General features: G+C 46.4%; 1 long non-coding RNA gene across 1 annotated transcript; it reads left to right on the plus strand.

Annotated features, from left to right (window-relative positions):
• Window positions 1-1,608: 1,608 nt before the first annotated feature.
• Window positions 1,609-8,475, plus strand: LOC131835362 (uncharacterized). The gene is made up of 3 exons (XR_009355152.1): window positions 1,609-1,799; window positions 3,032-3,098; window positions 7,533-8,475. It is a non-coding gene; the product is annotated as an uncharacterized LOC131835362 (long non-coding RNA).
• The last annotated feature ends 349 nt before the right edge of the window (window positions 8,476-8,824 follow it).

An 8,824-nucleotide genomic window follows, 5' to 3' on the forward strand; every position in this document is an offset into this window, starting at 1 on the left:
CAAGCAGAGGAAACCGATGAGCAACGGAACGCAAAGGTCAGCCGAGGCGGGTGAGGATACCCGGTTTGCAGGGACTTCCCGCGCCCGGACCCCCGACGGGGAATGAGAGAGGGTTAAAGAGACGTTACTTAAGAAGGCCTGCTTTTCGTGTCCTTTGCTTCCTGAGAAGAGCTTTTCAGTAAGTCTGCATCAGGAATAGGGCATTGTTTATGTCAAATCAGCTTCACCCCAGGCACACGTGCTGGGGCCCCCCCACCCCTCATAGGCCACCAGCGCGGTGCTGCCCCGGACCTAACCGTCTGTCCGTCACTTGGGCTGATTGCCCAGTCGGAAGGTTTATCTGCTGCGTCCTCCCCCCCCCCCCCCCAGGATGTTCTGGAGCCGCCGGATTAGACACGGGCTGTAGAGAAGCCTTGGAGCGGCTCTGGCAGGACTGCGGCCGCGTGAACGACGGCGGCGACCCGAGCCGAGCCCCCACCCCCCAATCCTGCCCCCGACCCGCCTCGCTATTCCGCCGCCAGCGCGGGCCGCGAGCCGGGGACGAACTGGAACTGTGGGCTCAGAGGCAAGTGCGTGGGAGCCGAGAGGCGGGGACCGCGTTAAAGGCTCTTGGAGGTTTCCTGTTTGCTGCAGCTGCGCGGCGGCTGCCCTCCGCCACCGCCACCCCCGAGCCCAGAGTCACGGAGGCCGCGGAGGGCCGGGAAGCGTCTGACGGCTCGTCATTTTTCACGTTTTAACAATGGATAGCACACTTACTAATTTTAAAAAACACTTTCTAAAACAGCCTCCAGGGCGCCTGGGTGGCTCAGCGGGTTAAGACTCGGCCTTCGGCTCAGGTCGTGATCCCGGGGTGCTGGGATCGAGCCCCGCACGGGCTCTCTGCTCAGCAGGGAGGCTGCTTCCCCCTCTCTCTGTGCCTGCTTGTGATCTCTCTGTCAAATTAAAAAAGAAAAAAAATCTTAAAAAAAAAAATACAGACTCTAATTCATCGGCAACTCACTTCCGAGGCGACTCCCTGAAGATGTGCAATTACTCTGTGTTTTGGAGCTGCTTCGGAAGCGGTTGCCCAGGCCCGCTCATCGTGACTTTGACAATTTGGGGGTACACCTTGCGAGAGGCCTAGTTTTGTCAGGCTTCCCTCCCCACGCCCCCTCCCTTCCACTCGAAGACAGTCACCCGTGCCGGCGGTGGCCAGGACATGGGGTCACCAGTCCTACGTTTTGTCTTCGTGAAGGTGATTCTTCGGAGGAGACAGTCTCTGAATCCCAGTGGGGAGCGAAAAACAACACAAAAGCCAAACCCACCGACGTGGGCTCTGCCTGCTGCCCGGAGGGTACGCCTTCCCGCGGCGCCAGCCGCCCCGCCCTCCGTCGCCGGCTGGAATGAAATAAAGACGCCCCGGGGCGCCTGGGTGGCTCAGTGGGTTAAGCCGCTGCCTTCGGCTCAGGTCATGATCTCAGGGTCCTGGGATCGAGTCCCGCATCGGGCTCTCTGCTCGGCAGGGAGCCTGCTTCTCTCTCTCTCTGCCTGCCTCTCCATCTACTTGTGATTTCTCTCTGTCAAATAAATAAAAAAAATAAAATCTTAAAAAAAAAAAAAAAAAAAGAAATAAAGACGCCCCTGCTGTCGCTAACCCCGACACAGGCTTCAGCCGCCCCGGCCAGCGGCCTCCCCTCTGCCATCAGCTGCCCTTGGAGTCTCCGCCCTGAGACTCGTAGTCTGCCCCCGGGGAAACCGCCCGCGCGCACCGCGCGCCCCCGGCCAGCACCTCCCGGCCACGGCCGCAGTCTCCTCCGCAGGTAATGACCGCGCCTCTCCCCGGCGCTTCTGGGAGCATCGGAGTGAATTTGAGGCGGCCCACAGAACCACTAGTTTAACTTAAACTAACTTAAATCTCTGACTTTGGTGACGATCTTTCCAATCATTTTCTTGTGATTCGGGGAAAAGACAAATCAAGTAGAAATTCTAGTGTGTGTGTATTATTGTATAAACTGAGGAATATTAATAATTAAGATATACTAGACTTACCTCCAACCATGATTTATAGCAACCTGTAAAAAAACAAAAACAAAAACAAACCTCAAGCTGGGGGGGGGAGGGAACCCCAGAATTTAAAAAAATTAACATATAATGTATTATTTGCCCCAGGGGTATAGGTCTGTGATTCATCAGTTTTACACAATTCACAGCACTCCCCATAGCACAGACCCTCCCCAATATCCATCACTCAGCCACCACATGCCTCCCCCACTCCCCTCCAGCTACCCTCCGTTTGTTTCCCAAGATTAAGAGTCTCATAAAAACCAAGAACTTTTTCCACACATCTTTGGTCGTTAGCCACCTGAATTTACTTCTCAGGGAAGATCTCACCTGCTTTATTATCTTGACATAATTTCTTTCTTGCAACATGTACATAACAAAATTACCATTTTTAGGGTACAATTCAGTGCATTAAGTACATTCGCAGTGTTGTTGAACTATGGCCACCTCCCATCTCCAGAGGGCTTTCATCACCCCAAACAGAAACCTGGTATCCTGAGCAAGAACTTCCCATTGTCTCCTCCCCTCAGACCTTAGCAACTTCTATTCTACTTTATTATCTCTAGAAATTTACCTAAGCTAGATATTTTATATACATGAAATCATACACTACTTGTCTATTTGTGTGACTTATTTCACTTAGCATCATGTTTTCATGTTTCATCCATGTTCTGACATGTATCAGAATTTCATTCTTTTTTACGGATTTTTTTTAAAAGATTTTATTTATTTATTTGACAGAGAGACAGCCAGAGAGGGAACACAAGCAGGGGAGTGGGAAAGGGAGAAGCAGGCTCCCCACTGAGCAAGGAGCCTGATGTGGGGCTCAATCCTAGAACCCTGGGATCATGATCTGAGCCAAAGGCAGACACTTAACAACTGAGCCACCCAGGCACCCCTCTCTTTTATGGCTATTATTCCTACAATGTGTATACACAGTTTAACCATTTATACATTGGTGGGCAGGTTTTCTTTTTTTCTCTCCTTTTAGCTATTGTGAATAATGCTGCTATGAGCATAGGTGTACAAATTTGAATCCACGTTCTCAATTCTTTCAGGTATGTATCTAGAGGTAGAATTGCTCAGTCATATTGTAACTCTGTGTCCAACTTATTGAGGAGCTGAAAGATGGTTTCCCATAGCAGCTGCACAATGTTACATCCCCATCAGCAATGTACGAGGGTTCCAGCTCTCCACACCCTCATCAGCACTTGTTTCTTTGTTTGCGTAACAGCTGTCCTGATGGGCTTGCTGGTGTCTCACTGCTGTGGGTGTACATTTCCCTGATGGCAAGTGATGGTGAGCATTTTCCTCTGTGCTAGCTACCTGTGTATCTTTTTTGGAGAAGTGTCTAGTTTAACCTTTGCCCATTGTTTAACTGGGTTGTTTGGCTTTATTGGTGTGTTGAGTTGTAGGAATTCTTTATGTATTCTGGATATTAATTTCTTATGAGATAGGCGATTTGCAAATATTTCTTCCCATTCTGTGATGGTGTCTTTTGATGCGCAGTTTTTAATTTTGAGAAGCCTGATTTACTTTTTCTTTTATTGCCTGTGCTTTTGGTGACATACCTATGAAATCATTTCCTGACCCAAGGCCATGAAGATTTTCAACTGTTTTATTCTAAGGGCTGTATAGTTACTAAATTTAGGTCTTTGATCCATTTTTAGTTAATTCTTATATATGGCATAAGATAAGGGTCCAAATTCATCCTTTTGCATATGGACCTCCAGTTTTCCCAAAACCATTTGTTTAAAAGATTACTCAGCTATCAAAAATATGGAGTCTTGCTAGTTGCAACGACATGGATGGAAATAGAGGGTATTGTGCTAAGCAAAATAAGTGAGAGAAAGACAAATACCGTATGATTTCACTCATATGTGGAATTTAAGAAACAAAACACATGAACATATAGGAAGGGAAGGAAAAAGAAAATAAGATAAAAACAGAGAGGAGGGTTCATTTCATTTTCCTTCTCAGCAGTCTACAGCATCAGCTTCACTGAGTTGTGACTCCCCTCGTGGTCACAAAGTGGCTGCCACCACGCACTGAGGCATCTTGGCTTCCTAGGGGGAGAAACAGAGGGGGAGGGGCTTCCATGCAGTAGTCTAGCCAGATCTGAATCAACCAGGGGCCAAAGAAGAAGGAATTACCACACTTGATTTAATCTGGTGGTGATTCTCTCGGAAGTGCAGTCCTAGGACCAGCAACAACTGCCTCCCCTGAGAACATTTTAGAAAGGAAAACCATAAATGACTCTTAACTATAGGAAACAAACTGAGGGTTGCTGGAAGGGAGGAGGATGGGGGCTGGGGTAACTGGGTGATGGGCATTAAAGAGGGCAGGGGATGTGAAGAGCACTGGGTGTTATGCACAACTAATCAATCATTGAACACTACATCAAAAACTAATGATGTATTATATGTTGGCTAATTGAATGGAATGAAAAGAAAAAAAATGCATTAGCTTGTCCCTAGAGGGAGACAGCACAAAGTGTCATCAGTTACTGTACCAAGTGCAGGAAATCTCTGTGATAATCTACTCTTGAGTCCTCGCCTTCAGTAGCTACCATACTAACTGGTGAATTTAACCAACAACTGGCAAGAGTGTGTGGGCAAACAGTGGCATCACTCTTTGTTGTAGCGACAATACCGTTCTCTGAACCGACCAAGACTTCGTCGCAAACACTGCACTTCTCCACCTCTGCATACTTCAGTGTGTGTTTCCTGAGAACGAGAACATTTTCTTACAGAATCGCAGGCCAGTTCTCTCCACCAGTTAATATCACATTCATAAAATACAGTTCTTTAACCCACAGTCTACATTTGAATTTCATCACTTAATCCAAAATGTCTTTCTAGCTCTTCCCACCCCAGGGCTCAACCTGGGATCCCGCATGGCCGTCCGTAGTCTTGTTGCTTTCACATCCTCACTGCGGAACGGTTCCTCAGCCTGCCTTTGTCTTGAGTGACTTTGCCACTTTTGAGGAATAGAAGACAGTTGTTCTGAGAATATCCATCAACTTGGGTTTTTCTGGTGTTTTCTCATTACTAGGTTTAGATCACTCAGTTAAGGTGGTATCTTTTGGTTTTCTCCGCTGTGAAGGTCCCGACTTTCCCTTTGTAATAAATGTGTAATCGGTGGGGAGATTATCTGAGACCATATAAATAGTCTATTCCTCATCTAACTCCGCCCACCAGTTTTAGCATCAACTGATTTTATAACTCCATACTTTGTATATTTTACCATGAGGAAAGGCTTTCCTTTTTCTTTCTATTAGCTTTTTAAAAATTCATACACGGGGCGCCTGGGTGGCTCAGTGGGTTAAAGCATCTGACTTTGGCTCAGGTCATGATTCCGGGGTCCTGGGATGGAGCCCCGCATCAGGCTCTCTGCTCAACAGGGAGCCTGCTTCCTACTCTTTCTCTCTCTGACTACTTGTGATCTCTGTCAAATGAATAAATAAAATCTTTATACTTGATCTTAGCCAAAAGGCCGAGAAGTGATAATAAATAAAATCTTTGAAAAAAATAAAATAAAAATTCATACGTGTCCCCAGCATATTCTCACCAGATCCTCGAGTTCCTTATTGTGAGCGTCAGCCCATCATGGGCTCCTGCTCCAGTCCTGAGCTTGGCCTTCCCACCATGATGCCTGCTCCATCTCTGAGCGTCACCCTTCCCCAAGCTTTGCCCCTCACCCCACCCTGCGTTTGGTCTTGAGTCTAGATAATGTACCCTGGAGAGCAGACTGGACATTGATAATGTGTTGCTAAAAGCACTTACCTCAGAGAGCACATTACGTCATTCTTCACCTCCTTTTAAGTATTTTATTCCCTCTCTTACATCTTGTAGATTTCTACTGTTTTCCATCAGCCCTAACCATTTTAGACAGAGTTTCGTTGCTAGTCTTTGTCTCACTGGCTTTTCTAAAAGTCAAAACTAGAATTTTTTTTTCTCAAAACATGAGCCCTGATTTGACTATTTGTTTGTGCCTTATTCTAAAACGGTAGTTTCCAGAAATAAACCAATGACTCTAAGAGGAAGATTGGGGATGAGGGAAAATCCAATGGGCTAAATGTTCAAGTGTCTCATATGTTCGTATATAAAAATACATAGGCTGAAACCCTAATCTCCAACGTCCTGGTATTTGGAGGTGGGACTTTAAGAGGTGATTAGGTCACAAGGGTGGAGCCTGCAGAAGTAGGATTCATGCCCTCATGAGAAGAGGCCAGAGAGCAGGCTGGCTCTCTTTCTACCGTGTGAAGATACAGGAAGCTGGCAGTTTGCACCCCACAACAGGGCCCTCGGCAGAACCCAACCACTGTGGCACCTTGGCTTCGGACTTCCAAGCTCCACAACAGTGAGCAATGCGGTTCTGTCCTGTATCAGCCCCTCAATGTGTGGTATGTTTGTATGGCAGCCCCAACTAAGACGGGAAGTAAGAACGGCAAAAGTAAGACGAAGCCTGGAGTAAGGCTAGTATATAGAATGCGTGGCATGGAGCCTTTGCTTGGATTGGGACTTTCTAGGAGCCAGTGCAAAAGGGAAATTTATCATGACCTAGTCATCTCCATTCATCAAATAGAGGGTGATACTTTTTAAATTCTCTATACCAAAGTCAAATTCAGTTGCTCAGAAGACAGTGGTTCCTGAAATGTGGTATATGCAGAATACACAGTGCAGGGTGCTGGGTGCTGTGTGTGCTTTCCTTACATGCCTGTGAGACTTGCGGGAGACTGGAGGCTGGAGACTTGAGGAGCCTCTGCTGCTCTCTAGAGCCCTTTCTTGTCAACTTTCTCAGACACTCTCTCCTGAGAACCCTGGAGCCTGAGCTCCCCCACCCCAAACTCTGCCCAATGAGAAGGGATCACCAGGCTCCACCCCATTCCCCCTCTGTGTGAGGAAGCCTCTTCCCAGGCAACGAGCTGGTGCTCTCGGGCTCATGTTTTATGTTTCTCTTCCTCAGGGATCCCCATGGTTTACCGCCCAATTGTCCAATGTCCTGAAAACCTTTGTTGCGTATATTTTGTCAATGTCCTTAATTATTTCATGTGGAACGATAAATCTGGTCCCCAATACTCCATCTTGAGTAGAACCTGAAGTCCTTTGCTTCTTGGCAACCCGACACTTCAGAGTCCTAGCCTGTATGCACCAACCTGTGATCAGAACTTTCAGGAACCACTGTCTTCTGAGCAATATTTATATAAAAAATCCCAATAGAACTTCCATGACATTTTATTTCCTCTAATTGCATTCAGGCGGGATGTCCTTAGATCCACAGGGAGTTGGGAAAGGAGATTTTAAAGATAACAACCAAATCCCTACATTGTACGCCTGAAACTAACGTAATGTTGCATGTCACTTATACATGAATTTTAAATAAAAGACGATGCAAAAGCAGTACATGCATTGTCTATGGATAGGAAATTCACAGGAGAAATATGAGCTTCCAGTGATGATGGAAATATGCTGATTTTTTTTTTTTGACAGACAGAGATCACAAGTAGGCAGAGAAGAAGGCAGAGAGAGAGAAGGAAGCAGGCTCCCCGCTGAGCAGAGAGCTCGATGCGGGGCTCGATTCCAAGACCCTGCGATCATGACCTGAGCTGAAGGCAGAGACTTTAACCACTGAGCCACCCAGGCACCCCGGAAATATGCTGATCTGAAGCTAAAGTCAAGTCTCGGCTCCAGATCTGTTCTTTCCAACTCCACCTTGTGGTGCTAGGCCTCCAATCCCTTCGACTACATTTCTCCTTTGTCAGCAGATTTTGTTTCCTTTCTATGTTACTTCATACCGATTATAGGAGATGGACTGGAAAGCTGTAGTAAATTTTCTGTTTCCCTGACTAGACAATGACTGATACAACTACTACCCATTAAGAAAAGAACAACTTAATGGCTGCTACACAGGTGCTCTTTGTCACCTCTCAGATGGGCAAAAACAAGAAAGAATAAGATCCTGTGTTGGTCAGTGTATGAGAACAAATGAACTTATAACTCTCGAATGTAGATTAATACAGCCATGATTTCTGTGGACAATTGGCAATACATGTTTGCGATGCGTATGTGTTTGGACCAATATATTTCACTTCATGGCAAAAAAAAAAAAAATGATGTTATGTTATTAGCTGGTCATGGTATTAGCTGAACCCAATGCTTATTTTCTAGAATGTAGTTATTATTGTTGGTTATCACATTATATTTGTTGGTAATGCCCATCATGTAAACATGTTTCACCCTATGTGGATGTGTATGGATATATGTAGATTTACTGAGAATACCCAATTCCCCTGTTAATCCAGAGAGAAGTAAACTATAATGAGGATAGAAAAAAGCAGTGCACCCTGGGAAAAAATATCACCTAGAAATTGACAAAAAGCACCTACCGGTTGGAAGGCCATTGTTCGGCACTACATGGGAACAGTAGACCCCAAGCTAGATCTACCCCACCCTGGGACTGCTGCTCCCTGGCCAACCAGAAATACAACAGTCAGGCAGTTGGACTTTTCAGCCCACAGCCCCTCTGGAGAACAAGGCGGTGACCCATAGTCTGGGTATAGTGGCCTGTGTGCTCAGAGATCCCAGTCCAGTAAGCCACATGAGACCACGGAGCTGGGTGAGGAAGGGCAGGAAGAGAGCAGGTGCTGGCACTGGACAGTGCATGGGCTCATCCTGACTTTCTGGTTATTTTTCATTTCAGCTTATAGTCCCAAACTCTTTTATAGCATTTATAAGTTCGGGTGGTGGTTGTGGAAGAGTCCACATGTTCCCAGGCATAGAAT

Source organism: Mustela lutreola, chromosome 7 (assembly GCF_030435805.1).
Source record: "Mustela lutreola isolate mMusLut2 chromosome 7, mMusLut2.pri, whole genome shotgun sequence".
NCBI classification, from domain to species: domain Eukaryota; kingdom Metazoa; phylum Chordata; class Mammalia; order Carnivora; family Mustelidae; genus Mustela; species Mustela lutreola.